Genomic DNA, 18,799 nt, shown 5'->3' with positions numbered 1-18,799 from the left:
TTGAATCTTATATCTTTAACTTACATTCCAATTGACAGAACTTTAGGATTTAAAGAAACATACATTTGAATTACAAATTTTAAATCAGCATTCTTTCTTTCATCTTGCAGACTTCTCAATAACGCTTCGATTGAATTTTAAAGACTACTTCTGAAACAAAAACCCTCAAACGATTGTCAGTAGTATTTGTCAAGAGAAAAATCAGAAAGGTCTGTTAATATTTTTGAATATATTATGTCCTTAAACACAAATTTTGTGACTTAAAAATCATGTTTTCCTGTGCGTCAGATTTCTTATAATGAGCTGGAGAGATAGATGGTTGGAGGACAACTTTGTGGAGTTGTCGTCTCCTTTCAGCTTTCTGTGCTTCCAGGGTTAGAACTCAGGTTGCAGGCTTGTGTTCCACACTCTTTATCAGCTCAGCTGTCTTGCTGGCCCCAGGGAGCCTATTTTAATTGTTGAGAATTTTCCCAATGCAAATTTAGATTTTCTCTCTCTCTCTCTCTTTCTCTCTCTCTCTCCCTCCCTCCCTCCCTTCCTCCCTCCCCCCCCCTCTCCACACACACACACACCTTGCTCACTCTTTTATGGTTTTTCAAGACAGGGTTTTTCTGTGGAGTTTGTCCTGGTACGAGCTCTGTAGACCAGACTGGCCTTACACTCATAGAGATCTTCCTGCCTCTGCCTCCAGAGTGCTGGGACTAAAGGCCTGAACCACTGCTGCCCAGCTAGTTTAGATTCTCTTAAATCAGTGCTTTTCAAAGTTCTCTGAGTATATGAATTGACAGAAATGATGATCCTAGTTTTCTAGGGGGTCTGGATTGGGGTGTGATCATCTGCTGTTAGATGGACATCTAACATCTGCTGTTAGATCTCCTTTGCAGATTCTATTTTAAGAGGTAAAACTTCAGTTGAAAAGACCTCAGGAGATTTTTCTTCTGTCTTATTTATGGACTTTCTTTTACTGCACAGCGTCTTACTACATAACCATGCCCATCCTCCTGTCTCTGGCTCTCAGAGCTAGGATTACAAGCCTGAACTTGCACACTCTGCTTCCAGCTGGCTTTTATATGGGAAGTGCACACACCTGCTTGGCTCCCTGAACGTCCCAGTACATTTTCTTGTCCCATTCTTTACATTAATGACAAGGCTTTGGATATTCTTTAAAATGTTTTTTATAGCCTGCATTGGAAAAAGCCCAGGAGAGGAACTAAAAAGAGCCTTTAAAGATCTAATAAAAAAAAATGCTCTTCAAAAATCAGCACTTCTGGGACTGGGGAGACAGCTCAGTTAGTGAAGTGCTTGCTGGAGAATGGAGTTCAGATGCCCATGGCCTATGGAAAAAGCCAAACAAGGTGGCGTGTACCTGTTAGGCTAATGCTGAGAGGCACAGACAGAAATGTCTCTGAGCTATGCCGCCAGCCACTCTTGACAAATCAGTGAGTTTCCAGGTTCAGGGGGAGAACCCATTACAAAAGACAAGGTGGAGGTTTGAGAGGCAGTTCAGTGGTTAAGAGCACTGACTGCTCTTCCAGAGAACCTAGGTTCCGTTCCCAGCACCCACGTGGGAGTTCAGAACCATCCAGCCCCAGTTTCAGAGGATCAGATGCCCCTTTCTGGTCTCCTGAGTTCATATCTCTTTGGTAATTTTGTTAGCAGCAGGCACAATGCCCAGCCTTTCCTTTTATCTGCTTCTATTCTCTTCCCTTTAGAAAACTAAATATTGTTTTAAATTCTACATTTATATGTATGATACTTGACAGCAAGCTCACACTTGTGACATCAACATACAACATGGAGATAAGGGACTCAGAAAACATAGACTTTTAGAAAACAATCAAAGCACTTCCTTTTCCATAATCTTAATTTAAAAAATACTATCGACATGTGAGTGCATTTCCTTATGTTTCTCTTTCTCTAGCATTTAAAAGTCCATTTGTTTTTGTAAAAGTCATATGAAAACAGAAAATGTTTTAAAACATACACACATGTCTATATGACACATCCATCCCCACTTCCCACCTCCTACCAGACACGATCACCATCACTATGCCTACTGAATACACACACACACACACACACACACACACCGTTTTTAATTTTGGTTTTTCAAGACAGAGTTTCTCTGTGTAGCTCTGGCTGTCCTGGAATTTGTTCTGTAGACCAGACTAGCCTCAAAATTACATATCTGCCTGTCTCTGCCTCCTGAGTGCCAGGGTAGAAGTGCACCACCACCGCCTGACTGAAGGGTCTTAAAGCACCCTTGTTTGTGTTGGTGGTTACTCTTTTTGTTTGTTTGATACAGGGTATCTCTGTGTAGCCCCAGCTATTCTGGAACTTGCTTTGTAGACCAGGCTGACTTCAAACTCACAGAGATTCTCCTGCCTCTGCCTCCTGAGTTATGGGATTAAAGGTGTGTGCTGCCACCACCCAACTTGGTGGATATTCATAAACTGTAATAATGTTTCTGTCCAGTTCTTGACTTACTAATTTTGGACCATATCTATCTAGTCTTCTGAAAGATATGATGTCTTAGTTGTACAGACATTGCCTACATTCCTCATTTCCTGGGTTTGGGGATTTTGGAATTTGTAATGTAATTTGTTTGTTTCCTGGCTATAAATACCTCGTTGGTGCTGTGTTTATGGACTTCATATGGAAATGTAAAGTCCAGGGAAAGATGGAAAGGATGGTGAGGAGGATGCAGTTGGATGGCCTAGCACTTTAATTTTGCTGATAATGGCTCCTTCTTGAAAACTTTTGAAGACATTGCCTCTGAACTTGGAATTTCCCTCTGTGTCCTTTGGAAATGATTCCTGTCACCTCTGAAGTTTGGAGTTGTCACTTTTATTTCATTTACTCCCTTAGTGTGGTTCTATTTTATTTCTATTTTTTCAGGAATTTTCTCAAACTCATTATATGCCTCTTACCATTAACATCCTTCAATCTTTTAAACATTTAATTAATTGACAGCTTCTTAAAATTTTCCCTGGAATTGTGGGAGGCAAAGCCTAGATGGTACAGGTTAGGATGTCATATAGCAACACCCTGTTTAAGTTCTTTCACGTGGCTAAACGTGTGGTTTGGGGCATTTTGTGATGAGCTTCATTCTTATCAGCTAGACAGATTAATTTAGATCATTTGAAGAATGAAGACTCTTGCATCTGTCTTTCGCTATTGGGTCAGTCTCATTATTAGAACTAACTTGCTCTGACCATCAATTTGACATGGTTCCTGTAAAATATGCTGAATAAACCAAAGGGGAATTGAAGCTAGGCCCCACTACTACTTCAAACTATATTCATTTATTCATGTTTATGAGAATATTTACTTAAGGCCTCCATATGGCAGGCATTTACTGGGGTTTCTTTGTGTTGGGTATTCTGATCTGGAGTGATGCAGAGCAGACCTGGTGTCCCTATCATGCTTACATCCTAAGATGGGGACCTTTCCTTCCTACTGAACAGCAGCTGCTGGCTACCACAGTCCAGGCTGGAAAACGCTGGGATGGTAAAACTTCACGCCGCCAGTTAAGGAGGGGACACCATCCAAACATCAGCTGGCTCAGCAACATTCCAAATTATCTTCTTAAGACTCAGAATTCAGAGTTCATACCCAAGGATGGTGGATATTTAATAATAATAACTATAATATTTAAAGAACAAACAAACACTAATAATTCAAATGCTAACACTTAAAATCAGGGCTGGCTTGTAGCTCAGCTGTAGAGGATTTACGTATGGGAAGATTCCTGGGTTCCATTCCTAGCAGTGTAAAAAATTTTTTAAACAACACCAATGTCTTCCAATATAACAAAACTTTAAAATTGGGCATAGCTATAAAGTGAAAATGTAAAACTAAATATTTTTATAAATATTCTTTAAACTGATAATAAAATGGTTGTATAATTTTGTTGGCATCTCAGTGGGGTATTATGGTAGCTTGAATATGAATGGCTCCCATGGGCTTATATATTTAAATCCTGGGCTCCGATTGGTGGAACTGTTTGGGAAGGATTAGCAGGTGTGGCCTTGTTGGAGGCGGTACATCACTGTCATTGGGCTTGGAGGTTTCAAAAACCTAGGTCATTCAGTGATTTCTCTCTCTGCCTAGTGTTGGGATCAGGAAGTAAGTTCTCTGCTACTACTTCAGAGCCCTGCCAGCCTGCCTGTTTGCTGCCATGCGCCACACCTTGATGACCAGAAGAAATGGTAACTCCAGGTAAATTCTCTCTTCTATAAGTTGCTTTGGTCATAGTGTCTCTTCACAGCAATAGAAAAGTATCAAAAACAGTTTTTTTTGGACGGGGGGGGGGGGTTCGACATGGGATTCTCCTGTATATCCCTGGCTGTCCTAGAACTCCCTCTGTAGACCAAGCTGGCCTCAAACTCACAGAGATCCTCCTGTGATGGAGGAAGGTCATTGGCTAATAAAGAAACTGCTTTGGCCCATTTGATAGGCCAGCCTTTAGGTGGGTGGAGTAAACAGAACAGAATGCTGAGAGGAAGAGGAAGTGAGCTCAGACGCCATGCTCCCCTCTCCCGGGCAGATGCAGGGCAGCTCCTCTCAGAAACAGACACCATGCTCATGTGCTCCAGAGCAGACACGATGAAGCTCCGACCCAGGATAGACGTAGGCTAGAATCTTCCTGGTAAGCACACCTCAAGGTGCTACACACATGAATAGAAATGGGCCAGGCAGTGCTTAAAAGAATACCGTTTGTGTGTCGTTATTTTGGGGCATAAGCTAGCCAGGCGACCATGAGCTGGGGCGGCAGGAACACACAGCCCACAGCTCCTACTACACTCCTGTCTCTGCTTCCTGAGTGCTGGGATTAAGGGTGTGTATAACTAGCAGGCTCAAGGACAGGTATTAGTAAAACTACCTTAGGTCCCCAGCACTCTCATATCTTGGACAGACCCCTAGCATTCTGATGATGTGGTACTTGGAACAGAGACTAGCTGTAACACACTCTTGCTTCTCACTTTAGCTTTTCCCTTTCCCCACACACCGGGATGGAGAACCACAGAGATGACCAAGTTGAGGAGCAAGGGAAAGGGTGTGCTGCAGATTTGGGGGATGAGAAGGCTGGCATCGGCTTTTTACCTAAGGGGGCACTGTTAGGGGGCAATGCTGGGAGGGCACAGTTAGGGGCACCATTGGGGACAGGAGGATGTGTTGAGCTGAGACCCTGATCCAGAGGCCTTGATGTCTCCAAGGAGTCAATGTGTGGTTGCCTTGGTAAAACCAGTTTTACCAATCCCCTGTCTTTGAGGAAGAGGAATTCTTCTCCTCAGAGACACCTGCATTCACCCTCCTAACTGCATCTCTGACCATCCCTCCTATGCATCTCCTTCCCTCACACACAATCAAGAAACCTCAGTGGCATTTGCCATGGCTTTTTACATGGCAAACTAAACCTGTTTAGTTAAATCTAGGCCCTCATTTTCATCTACGCCTGTATATCATAAAGCCTTTCTAGCCAGGGTCATTTTGGTCCCAGTTTCAGGTATTTCTAGACTGAAAATATACATTAGTATTCAGGAATTCTCCTCTCACCAATGGGAAACTCTCCTAACAAAGCCTTTAATCCCAGCACTCAAGAGGCTGAGGCAGGAGGATCTCTAAGAGTTCAAAGCCAACCTGGTCTACAGAGGGAGTTCCAAGACAGCCAGGGCTACACAGAAAAAAAAAAACCCGTCTCAAAACAACAACAACAACAACAACACAACCAACCCCCCCCAAACAACAACAAAAATACCCAACAAACCAAAAACAAATAACAACTAAACACACACACACAAAACCACAAAAAAACAAAAACCAACCCTCCTCCCAAAATAAAACCACAAAACTCTATCCCAAGGACAACACAAAACACTGAAAACAAGAGGTTGTCATGTAGCAGCCATGAGGAGTTAAGACCTTCTTTTATACTATGTACAGATTCTGTGTTTGCTTGGATTTCCACCTCTCATTCCCACCCAGTGGCCTCCAGAAAGGAAAACAAACGAACAACCCAAAGTCTTCTGTATAAAGGCAGCTTCAATTTCTTTCCTCCTTTCCCAAAGTCAGGCCTCTTCTGCTGATGTGCGGAGAGGCATTTCCCAGGGTGGGACCTGATACCTGTTGGTAGTCTTGAGGAAGGTGTGAGTCCTAATTACGTACGGTTTATTTGAGGGTACTGGTTACAATTTCAGGGAAACCGGGTGGAAATATTTCAGCCAACACTCTGCTCGGCAGGTGGGAAGTGAAGATGGGTAATTTCCCCCACTATTTGTCTTGTTTAATTGGTATTATTGGGGTAAAAGGTTTAGTTTCCCTGAATATGTTGGATTCATGTCCCAGTTACGAATTGTGGTGTTCCAGGTTGGGACCAAGACACAGAAATTTTCCCTGAGAGAGGTATCATGACCTGCTTCTTTGATTCCTGGGAAGTCAGTCCCTCTGAAGTGGATACTGACAGAATAGGCCGGCTTTGCCAAAAACCACTGCTTACAAAGGTTCTGTACAAAAAGCCTGCCTGCCCCTTTGTTGTTTTCCAATAACACTGTATTAGCAAAAGTCTGGGGATGTGGCTCTGGGGACAAACTGCTAGTCTAGCCTGCCCGAGGCCCTGGCTTCCATGCCTAGCCTTGCATCAACCAGGGTGGCACAGGCCTGATCTTAGCACTTGATTAGTAAAGGCATAAGGACCAGAAGTTCAAGGTCATTGTTAGCTACTAGGGAATTCAAGGTTAGTCTGAAGTAGAGAATGTCTCAAACATACAAGCACATACACACTAGAGCGTGTGTGTATACACACACACTCACACACACACACTATAACAAAAAAACAAAAAGCCTAACACGAAACAATACCAGCAAATGGTAAACATGGGCTGAGGATGTAGGCTGGTTTGCCCTTTGGATAAAGATCTGCAGTCAGATAGTTAACACTGCATTCGCCGACCAAAATAGAACTTCAGAACTACTGTCGTTAAAGGGCCAGTGTCTGGGGCAACACGTCCCCAAAGCATCTTTACAGTCTGGGCACATTTTTTCATTCCATGATGTGGCCACTGGTCAATAGTTACTTGAGTACACGTATGAGAACTGAAAATGTCTTTTATAGTTTGTGTTCCTATGGAATCTTATTTCCAAAATTGTTTTCCTATTGTTTTAATTAGCAAGAAAAAAAATTTCAGGTGATGGGAAAAAAAAAATCAGTTATATTTAGTAAGGCAGGCCAACAGTTAAAAGTCGAAGGAAAGGGGGAAATTTAAGTTGGTTTATTCCCAGATTTCACTCATCTGAACGCTCTGGATGGAAGTCGCCTGAGAACTAAATCATGCATCGTCTTAATGGATTGAAGTCCAAACGCTGCAAGACTGCTCGCTTTTCCTGCATGGCCAAGGATGGGCAGGGCGGATGCTGCATCCGGCATCACAGGCATGGCCAGGCCCTGAGCCCAGCGAGGCGCTGCGCCACAAAGAGCCGCAGCGATGGAGGGAGGAGGAGGAAAGGCGGCGTCACCGTGGCGGCTCAGATGAATCAGAGGTGCAGGTGGGAGACCCGCGGCCGCGGCGACCTCGGCATTGTGGTCAGCGTCCTTTCCATCACCTTCTGAACCACAAATAGAACCCCGGGGAGACGGGGAGAAGGTAGACCAAACCGCTTGCTCTGCGGGCGGCACTTTCGACAGTCACTCCTTAGTTTAATGCTCGGCTTTAGTTTGAAGTCACTCGAAATGTGTATGATCTTAAACATTTAAAAAATTAACCCTTAGAGCTTTTACTTAACTAGATTGCATATTATTAAAAATTAATCCTCAAAACAATCCTCTACTTTAAGTGATGGCTTTGAATCAGAGGAATCGGTCACCCACTGGACAATAGGAAATGGCATATACCTCTGTGAGGAAAATGCTTTTTGGGGACTAGGAAGTTCTAATTCATGAACAGCACGGTTCTATTGGGCTTTACTTTTTAATCTATTAACTTAATTTTTTGTTTTGTATCAAAATGCAGCGCGTCTTTCCTCAGGCTGCTGTGGGAGTAGGACGAGCGGACTCTGGGATCCCCGGATTAAGCTGTGTGCTAATAAGGGCTAACAATTGGCTCTGGGAAAAACTCTGATTTGTGGCAATTTTCTCGTTTCTGTGGCATGAACATCTTCACCGTGTCAGCTCTGGGAGCAGTGTGAGGTGAATTGCTTTATCAAATTGCTGCCAGGTCAGCAATGCGCCTTGGGGAGCCAGTACCACGCGCAGTGGTACTGGGTGCCGCACCCATGCTGGTTCCCATTGGAGACCATCTGAATGACTGAACTTATCTGTTCATTTATGTTTCATTTATGAAAACCTGACAATGCTGTGAAACTATAAATGTGGACCAAATACCAGCACTGAACTCAGAGTTCTTTCTTGTTCTTGATTAGATACTAATCCTGGCTAAAAAAAAAAAAAAAAAAAAGACAAGTGTGTCTGTCTGAATGGAGGTGTGTGCATGTAACCATGGACCTGTTTAAAATGAGAAGGACCTTAGATATGGTTTCTTCCATTTTCAGATATGCTATGCAAATTCATTGGAACCCCCTTGGAAGGTGTGTATGTGAGGAGGGGGAGGGGAAAGGGAGAAAGAACAAGTGCATAAGTGCACAGAAGTTCAATCCACACGTACCCAGCCCTCCCTGCCATGCGCCACCCCTGCCATTTCACAGAAAGCAGTTCCTTGGTAGAAATCTGCTTCCTGTGTTTTCAATACGCAGCTTTCATTTCAGGAGAGTGGTGGTAACTGATGTTGTCTCTTGCTTTCCAAAAATAGGGGAAAAAATGAAAATAACAAACAAACAAAAAGATAGTAAACTGTAAAGAAAACTTTGTCATTGCCCAAACAGCTGGTAAGAGGCAAGGTCAGATTTGAAATAAGGATGTCCACTCCCCGCATCATTTTCCGTTTCAGAAGCCGGCTACCCATCATTCCTTCCTCTGACAGCTCTGTGTGAAGGTCCAGGATGTACCGACCCCTGAGGTACTATGGCGGGTGCAAACTGTAAATACTTAAGATATGTGGTTGTTCCCAATTAAGATGTATTAAAGGATAAAACAATTAGTTGAATTTTCTGGTTTTTCAGACTGGAAAACTTCTAATTGTGTGCTCGTCTTAAATTTAAAAGGAACTCCACCAGATTGCTCTATAAAAATATGTGATACTCAGCTTTTGATGTAGGCGTGTCTTTTTAAATTTAACACAGATGCAAAGGCCACCCCCCAACTGAAATAAATTCTACAATATTCAGATGCTATCAGTGATTCACCCTCTGATTTGAAAGAAGGTTACTAGTGAATATCTACGTGGCTCAGTCTCCTTTCCCACTAACGCAGCAAATCATTCATGTCACCCAGTATTTAACAATTTATCTTTTGTGCACTGTAATAATCAGCAGCACCAAGTACCATGAAGATGGAAAATGATAACCAGATTGGACTGAGTTTGCTCTATAAGATCAGCCCACCTTCAGGGTCTTCAGTTGCTTTGACCCTTACTCTGAATTCTGTTTTTTCTTAAGCCATTTGGTTTCTTTAAAATATAGATGTTCTTTAAAACTTAATGTTATATGCCAACAACCTATCTATCCAGGATACAAAGAAATTGATAAATAGATTTAAAGCAATACCAACAGGAAGTTTCAGATTTTAATTGTCAAACTTAGTTATTTATCACATATTTAGATAAAAAATATAAAAGTTGTGATGGTTCTATGGTTTGTGTGTTTTAAAAGACAGGATCTTGCTACGTATATACCCAACGATGGAAGTTGAGATACTCCTGAGTCCCACAAATGTTGGAATTTTAGGTATCTGTCACACATAACTTTTTAAAAGAATGGTATCTGATGAACAACCTAACTTTTGGGAACGATGATCTTTAATGGGCACATATTTGTGTCCAAGAATTCGATTCTCTGCACATGGAGGCTGAAATCCAGAGAGACACTAACAGTCTTCAGTCAGGAACTGGGCAGCCTTAAACCATCTGGGTGACAAGGCTCAGAGAGCTCCCAAGTCCCCGTGAAAAGATTATTTTCATTTTAGCTTCTTTGACTACCGCAATTAATGCTGTTTAGTGTGCACTGTTAACTTTAAAACGAAAATTTGCCATCCAGTCGCTCTTAGCTCATTGGCATGCACTTTGAAATATTCCTTAAAAAAAAAAAAAATCTGTGCAAATGTATTCTGATTATCCTTATCTCGAAATTCGCTCCAGAACCTAAAAATAACGCTCAAATCATATTCACGACGCGTTCACGAAGGCCCAGATCCCGCGGCAGGAGCATCATCAATGTATTAAGTTCACACCCTCCTACAGATCAATTTCAGCGGAGCCCGAAAAGTACATTATAATTTCTTTATAATGAAACCCAAAATATTCAGAAAGAAATCAGGCAGTTTCCAAGGATTTTGTGCAGCAGCCAGTTTACACCGATTCCGTCCAGAGCCAGTGTCCCTCCTCGGGAAGGTTGGCATCCTTTCTGTCCGCCCTGGGCGCCGGGCTCAGGGCAGCAACTGTCCTCGCGGTTCGCAGCCCTCGGCTCTGCGGCCGACCAATGGCTGATGCTTTTCACCCGGTCATCCCGCCTTTTGGTGGCATACTAGCCAATAAGAATGGGGTCATGGAGTCAGCAGCCAATGGGAACTGGGAGAGGCGGCGGCCTAGCCTCCCGCGGTGCAAGCTGGGCCTCCGCTCCGTTGCCCGGGAGCCGAGGCCGCCGAGCCACCGCCCACAGCCTAGGTCCCAAATAGTGATTGAGTTCAAACTCCCCAGTCGCAGCCGCAAGTCGGCAGCGTCCGTGTGTTCCTTGCCTCGGGCCGCAGCTGTCGGTCGGGCTCTGGGATCGGGTGGGTGATCCAGGCAGGAGCAGGCAGCGCCGGCTTGGAGGGTAAGGGGCGGGCCGAGGCCAAGAGAAGAGGTCTGCGGCTGGGGGATGGACGCGACCGGAGTGGGGTGGGGTGGGGTGGGGCGGCTGATGCGGCACTGGGGCGGGGCAGAAGAAAGTTAGGAGCGTGGGGGTTTGTTAGCCCTGAAAAGCAGGAGGAAAGTGCAGTGCTGGCGGATCCAGAGTTACCAGAACGAACTCTCTGGAGGCTGATGGAGATCCGGACGGTGGGCGTGGAGCCTTTCAGAGGCTCTGGAACCGGGTGTTGTTATTATTACACGGTCATTAAGGGGGCAAGGCACTTTTTCCCAGGCTGTGAATTACTTTTATTCATCCTTGAGGGATGGAATGAGACGAATAAAGGTAGTTAGCAAAACCTACCTGTTGACATAGCTGCTCTGGGGTGGGGTAGACGCTTTGCTCCGCGTGGGGGTAAACAAGGGGGCAGTGTTTCTCAGTGTGGAGGGCTGAGCCAGCTCACCTCACTTCGTGGGCTTGAAAAGTAATGGCATCTCTTGGTAACAAGTTACAAGCGGCAGTGTGCCCCCCCCCCCCCCGGGAGGGGTGGTGCGGTGAATAGCAGATTCGTTGCGAGGATTAATTTTATGGAGGTATTTGAACCAATGTTTGGGTAAATGGGTGAGGGGTGTGGAGGAAGGTTTTATGAGGGTAGATTTTCTCTTCGGATTGATTTTGTGTCTTTTCTGTCACGGGCCAGCCCCTGTGTGCTCATCTCCACCCCGAAGTTTGAGGGTCTAAGCTCATCCATCGCCCAAGTAGAGTACGCTTGACCACTTTAATGTTTATTTATGCCCAATCGTGCATTTAGGATTAGGTATCTTTGGGATCAAAAGTCGTCATTTAGTTCAGCAGTTAAGAGCACTGACTACTTTTCCAGAGGACCCAGGTTTGATTTCCAGCAGCCACATGACAGGTTGCAACTGTCTGTAACTCCAGTTCCAAGAAATCCAACGCTTTCTTCTGGTCTCCTTGGGCATCGGAATGCACATGGTGCACAGACATACGCTCAGGCAAAACACCCATATACATACTAATAAATTAGTAACAGGCTTCGAGGAAAAAGGTGGAGGTTTCATTTTGCCCGTGTATTCTTCTTTCTAGTCTCTTAATGCACTTCTGTTTTATATTATCATTTACAGTATTTCATTCTGGGTTTGGCTGCATATTGGTTACAGTGTCCATTGAGATGTGTACAGGAAAGGCTAGTTTTCTTAGAGTCTTTAAGCTGATAAACTGTCATTCAGATGTCAAAAATCTGCTGATGCCAGCTCTCTTTAACACCACAGAACTAATTCCATAAGACTTGCTAGGAGACTCAAGCAGTCCCTTTCTGGTTCTCCTTTCTGTTGCCAACTCTGGAGGATACCCTCCTCTGCCCACCACAACTTAATCTCTCCATTTCCCCCGTTCCATCCTTTTCTTGGTTAGCTTCTGCATTTCGGCTTCTACCATCTAACTTATTAGCACACCCCAGTTTTCCATCTCTCCAACTCCTATGTAGGCAGATTTAGGTATTTCCACTCAGATTAACCTGGCCACAGGCACCCTGAACTTAGTATGTCTGGTAGCTGAATGGTTACCTTTTCCTGAGAAACCCCTTGCAACTGGATGGTATCCTTTGCATCCAGTTTTACAAGTCAAAAACTTTGAAATTCATTCTTCTTCTTCTTCTTCTTCTTCTTCTTCTTCTTCTTCTTCTTCTTCTTCTTCTTCTTCTTTTTTTTTTTTGGATTTTCAAGACAGGGTTTCTCTGTAGCTTTTTGGTTCCTGTCCTGAACTAGCTCTTCTAGACCAAGCTGGCCTCGAACTCACAGAGATCTGCCTGCCTCTGCCTCCCAAGTGCTGGGATTAAAGGCGTGTGCCACCACCGACCGGCTTCATTCAGGTTCTTCTTATAGTCCACATTCAATCCTTCATCAACTCTAGTTTATTTGATTTGCTAAATATCTCTGACATCAGTTTGAAGCCCTGTATCTCTAGTTATGCTACTGTAGCTCAAACCTCCATTTCTCGGGTTAGGAGGATCCTTTGTTTCCATAAGAAGTCTTCTCGTGATTGCAGTCTCGCTCATCACTTACTGGTGCTCACAGCCAGTGCATTCTCTTCCAGCCAGATTGCCCAATATTAATATAATGTGAAGCATATTTATTTTCAGTAAGCATATAAAATATAAGCAAGTAAAGCTAATTTTATTATATGGTAACCTAATAATCCAAAAATATTGTTTCAACACATAAGCAATATAGAAAAGATTATTAAAGGGTTTTTTTTTGTTTTTCGTGCATGTGTATTAAATTTTCAAAAGCTCATGTGGTATATGTAAGAGTTTTGGTTACTATACAATGAGAATGACTTTCATTGTCCTCTCTTTTTTCCTCCTCACTTCCTTTAGACCTGTTCCTACATTCTCATCATGTATAAATTTATACCTAGATTTAAGTATACATATGTGATAACACGAAGTATCTGTCTTTCTGTGTGCAGCTTATTGAAATAACACTGAACAATCCAGTTCCATCCATTTTCCTGCAATATCATACTTGCACGTGAATACATTTCCGCTGTGTAATCTGCCTTTTTTTCTTTATGACTTCTTCCGCTGGTGGACCTCTAGGCTGATCCGTATCATGGCTACGAGAGTGGGGTAGTGTAAACACCGAAGTCCCATCGACATATTACCGCTGTCATATATCTCAGTTCTGATGATCTGCATTTCACATGCTTTGTGCTATTTAAAATTCGAGGGTATGCTGTGTTTTTGTTATTAGGCTCTTGATGACTTGGTATAGGGTCCAGGCTGCTGGGTTCTGGGGTTAAAAGCATGGCCACTGTGCCCAGCTCTTGCTAACCTGTTTATTTTTACAGGTGTTGCTGTTTCTCTTGGAAGAAGCCCTTCTTCACCAGCTGCCTTCTTTTAGTAACCGAATTTGCCGCTGCCCATCTAGTCTCTCCCCTCCCCCAAATTATACTGTGCTTAACCTCTAGTAATACCTGAAAGCAGAAACCGAGCCTTGTCTCCTGTGGAAACCCCCCAGTGCCCTGTTGGCACTAATCTTGGATCTCATTTCATCTTACTTGCTTTTTTTCTCAGCAGCTGAATTCTTTTGCATTATTTTTCCTCCTATTGGCTCAGAGTTCATTAATGTGAGGGAATGTGGTCTCTTCCTCATTTTTTATTTGTAACTTATTCAGTGTACAATGCCCGACATTTGGTGGGTGTTGAACAAGTGTCTGATGAATGAATGAAACATTCGTGGTATTTTCATCTGTCTGACTAAATTTTGGGAATACATACTACAGTTATGCTTTCATTTGGCTACTTTAAAATGCTTGCTCGCTTATTTATTTATTTATAAAAAGAAGCTGATTGTGCCAGAGATGAGAAGGCTAGCACTTGCTATGGTCTGACCATATTAAAATCATACTTAAAAATCCAACGTAGTTTAAAAGTTCTTAGTATTTTAAAATTTTATTTTAAAAAAACATAGTGTGATATTTAAGGAAGAGAAGATTCTGTGAGACTAAAATAAGTTTTTTATATGCAGAAGCATGTAAATAGAATGAGGAAAGTATGGGTTTTCATTTTCTTTTTAATCTTTTGAAGTTCTCTATAGAATTTGCAGTTGTAGTGTGAAGGCAGCACTGTGGCTCTTTCCCGTCATCTCGTCATTCTTGAGAGATAGAGCTCCTTAATTCCAGTTGTCACTCTTAGTTTCTTTCAGATTTTTCTTTTGTTCTGTTGCCTACCAGCAGCAGGAGTAACCAGGGAGCGATGTTTTATACACAGAAACTCAGCGCAGGCTTTTGTTGGGGGATTAGCAACACTTTGGTTTTATACACTTTGTTCATAGACTCGCATGAGCCTGGTGATCACTGTGATAATGCCTATACACAGTGTCTCTGCAGATTGCAGCTTCTTTAAGATCCACGAGACCTGGTCATAAGGAAGGCATTCCAGCACTGAAGGACTCCTTGGCATGTTGTCTCCTGACCAGTTAGGAATATATAACCTGTACTTTCGGGGATTTTTGTTAAAGAAATTTACTTTCAGGTACAAAATGAAATGTTTTGAAATTGATAGTTTCTTAGCATTGCTATAGTAGTGTTCTTGGCCATTGTTAGGAAGGTAACTATTAGAGATTGAACTAGCAAGACCACCCCCCCACACACACAGTGCTTTTAGCTAGCTAACTTTTTATATAATGAACTACATAAACCACTCTACCCCTCATTGACAGCAGAAACAGATAAAACATCTGAAAACTGATTTATTTCTGATCACAATGACTAGTTTAAATGAGGATGAAACAAATACACATGGAACATAAATCAGGGTTCTGTTAAGTTATACTTTTTTTTTCTTTAATGGAAAAGAAAAAGAATATATTTCATACAATATATTCTGATTATGTTTTCCCCTTTCCCATTCTCTCCTCCTTACCCTCCCATCCAAAACCCACACCCTTTCTTTCTCTCTCATATTAGAAAACAAACAGGTATCTAATAATAATACAAAAGTAAAATAAAACAAAGTCAGATAATCAAAGTAATATAAAACAAATGAGAACAGGACAAAATGAATAGAAGATAAAGAGCCATATAAAAGCACAAGAAGCATAACTGCAGAGACACCCACAATTCACACACAGAGAAAGCTCATAAAAACACAGAACAAAAAAATAAGGTATACCCAAAGACCCGTAAGACAAACAAACTAACCAAAAGCGCTGACAAAGCAGAATGAAACAGGACTCCAGAATTGTCATCTACGCTGGGCATGGGGCCTGCCCTCCAGAGTGGTTTGTAGACACAGCGAAACTGTTGGAGAACTGAGGTTTCCTTTGTGAGCAGTTTTCAAGTGGACATAGCTTCTGGGCTAGGGATGGGGCTGTGTTCACTTACCCTGTCGGTGCTGGGACCCGGTCAGGCCCAGACCTGTTCAGGCCTGTACATGCTGCCACAGTCTCTATGAGTTCATCTGTGCTTTGGCCCTGCTGCTGGGTTTAGATGACCTTGCTTCATTTTCCTTTACCCCCTCTGCCTCCTCTTCCACAGTGTTCCCTGAGCCATGGGGTAGGGTGGGCTGGGGTAAGGGTATCTGATGGAGACATCCTATTTCGAACTGAGTGTTTCAAGGTCTCTCACTCTCTGCACATTGTCTCTGGGTCTCTGTGTTCCCATCTCCTGCAGGAAGAAGCTTCTCTGATGATGGCTGAGTGAGACACTGCTCTGTGGGTAGCAGAATGTCATTAGGAGTCATTTTGTTGCTATGATTCTTTAAGTTATACATCTTTCTCTCTCTCTCTCTCTCTCTCTCTCTCTTTTTTTTTTTTTTAAGAGAAGAGGCAATCCATTCATTTAACAATATGTCTAAGCCAGCCTTGTAGGTCACATTTGTAACCCCACTGCTTGGGAGGCAGTAGTAGGGATGAAGGAATCTTTAGCTGCACAGTGAGTTTCTCATTAGCCTGGGCTACCCAAGACCCTGTCTCCAATCCAACAGTATTAGTCCTGTACAAATTAAAGATGTAAATGCAGATGTATCCATACGTGGATACAACAGGACTGTCATCTCCTGCCAAGACAGGATAAGATAGTTTTGAAAAGTTTCTTGCCTTTGAAAATGGTATGTCAGTTATGTTAGGCCTTAGCCAAAGTTGGTTGCTTCAACGCTACAAACATGACCTTGGGTGATTGCCCAGGTAGCTAGTTGTCTCTGTGATTTGTTGCATAATATTATTTCCCTTCTCAGATCTTCGATGGGGTTGATGACTTGGCCAAGTTATTTATTATACAAGACTTAAGCTAGTTAGAATAGGATATTTGTACTTACTGTATATAATTTCATAGTAGGTTTAGAACTCTCTTACTTAAACAAAAGGGGGAGGTGTTGGCGGGAGCTCCTTCTGCTCCTTCAGCCAATAGCCACTGAGATGCCAGCCCACTGGGGCGTGGTCTCTGTCCCTTTAAAAAAGCGGCCACTTCCCTCTGCTCTGGCTCTGGCTTCCGGCTCCACTTCAGGTGAGTAGGCTCCATTCCTGATGGCGCAGAGGGGTGTTGTCTGGGACGGTGATCTGTGAGTTTTTCCCCCTTAAAATAAATAACCTCTCTAATAATCTAATTCCAAACTGGTGTGGGATTGTTTGTGACTTACGCCTTCAGAATGACTGGGCCACTGTAATAGACTTCATTTGAAGTGTTTTTGAGAAGGTGGTCTTTGTGCTGAAGCCAGGGTGAGGGAGCTTCTGTTGGAAAGCTCTGGGCGGAGAATGAAGGCAGTGGGAGGTTTGGCAGGTGGGGAACACAGAAGGCTGTTTAGCCTGGGGAAGAGATGAGAGTTGTGCCTTGACCAGGCTGGGGCAGGAAGCAGAGCACCAAATCTTGGGCAGGTTTGACCTTAAGGAATCTGAGGGCCTTAGGAAGTCTTTGAAGTGGATTGAGCAGGGAGGCCCCACTGTGTAATCTCTGCTCTTGGCTGCTATTTCTGGCTGCTGCATGAAGAATTAGCTGTGGGAATGAAAGAAGGCTGTCAGCAGTGAGTGCAGCAGTCCAGCTGAGAGAAGATGGTGATGCAGATGGGGCAGTAGGCCTACAGATGGAAGGAGCAGGCAGATCTATGCCACAGTGTTTGGAGGTTAAACTGTCTGGTTTTGAAGATGACTTAGGGATGTACAGAGAGAAAGATCTAGGATGATCTTAGATTTGTAACTTGAGACATTTAGTAGAAAGGAGTCACCATAATGAGATCAGCAAAATAGGAAAGAGTCAGGGGTGTGATGAAGCCACTTTAATTTTGAACATGTATGATAAGTAGAAATCCCAGAGTAGTGAGTAACTCTGCTGTGTGAGAATGCTGTAAAGATGTGCCACTCGCATTGGTTTAATAAAATGTTGATTTGCCAGTAGTCAGGCAGGAAGTATAGGTGGAACAACCAGACTAGGAGAATTCTGGAAAGAAGAAAGGCAGAGAGCCACACAGAGGAAGCAAGATGAGAATGCCTTACTGAGAAAAGATACCAAGCCATGTGGGCAAACATAGACAAGAATTATGGGTTAATCTAAGTTGTTGGAGCTAGTTAATAATAAGCCTAAGCTAAGAGGCCAAACAGTTTATAATTAATATAAGCCTCTGTGTGTTTCTTTGGGACTGAACAACTGCAGGACCAGGCGGGACAGACACTTCTGTCTACATAACTCCACCAGTGCAATAGTTAGATCAACAAATTAATAAATACAGGTTTAACCTAAGCAAAACATTAGTGGGTGAGCCCAAGAAAAAGAAGCCACGAGGGGAAACCATGAGGAGACGTCTATGCCAGACTTTAAATACCTCTGGGGGTGGGACCACTGCTTGGCAGGCTTTATTTGGGCAGGATCTGGAGAGGGCAGCTCCAGGGAACTGCTGCTTGGTATACTGAGGGCAGGGTTTTGATTGGGGCCTCGAGCTGGAAATTCCCATCACCAAATTATGGTTATGCTCTGTCTAGGGCCACAACAGAACACCAGAAACCAAGATATTCCTATTTTATGATGCCTAAATAGTCTAGCAAAAGGTCTCTCCTTACTTAAGGTCTATTCAGGCTCACAAAGACCAGTTTAAAAATATGTCTAACCTTCTTGCGTTTACTAAAATTGGTAAGTTGCAGTTAATTTGCTAAACTACTAGCAAGTTAACTGTCAATTACCTCATAAAGGATCAACATTTTTGATATGTTCAGATTTATCTTAAGCGTAAACAACATTTGTCTAATTTAGATTAGCAATGCGAATTTGAAAGGACCTGTCCAATAGGAAGAGGGGATATTTGAGTCTGAAAGTCGGACTTAGAAATGACCTAAGTGGGGAGTCAAGATAAAGGGAA

General features: G+C 43.0%; 1 protein-coding gene across 3 annotated transcripts in view; it reads left to right on the top strand.

Moving 5' to 3' along the window:
* Positions 1–7,504: 7,504 nt before the first annotated feature.
* Lca5 (lebercilin LCA5) overlaps positions 7,505–18,799 on the top strand; it is a 46,648-nt gene continuing 35,353 nt past the window's right edge. For 2 of the 3 annotated variants that reach the window (XM_057769005.1, XM_057769002.1), the window contains exon 1: positions 10,748–10,920. The gene's annotated coding sequence lies outside the window, so the exon portion shown is untranslated. Of the gene's footprint in view, positions 7,644–10,747; positions 10,921–18,799 lie in introns of those variants that run through there. The other variant, XM_057769004.1, reaches the window with a different exon arrangement.

This window comes from Chionomys nivalis, chromosome 4, assembly GCF_950005125.1.
Source record: "Chionomys nivalis chromosome 4, mChiNiv1.1, whole genome shotgun sequence".
Lineage (NCBI taxonomy): Eukaryota > Metazoa > Chordata > Mammalia > Rodentia > Cricetidae > Chionomys > Chionomys nivalis.
Note: the sequence above shows the minus strand (reverse complement) of the source record. Positions and strands in the feature narration are given on the sequence as shown.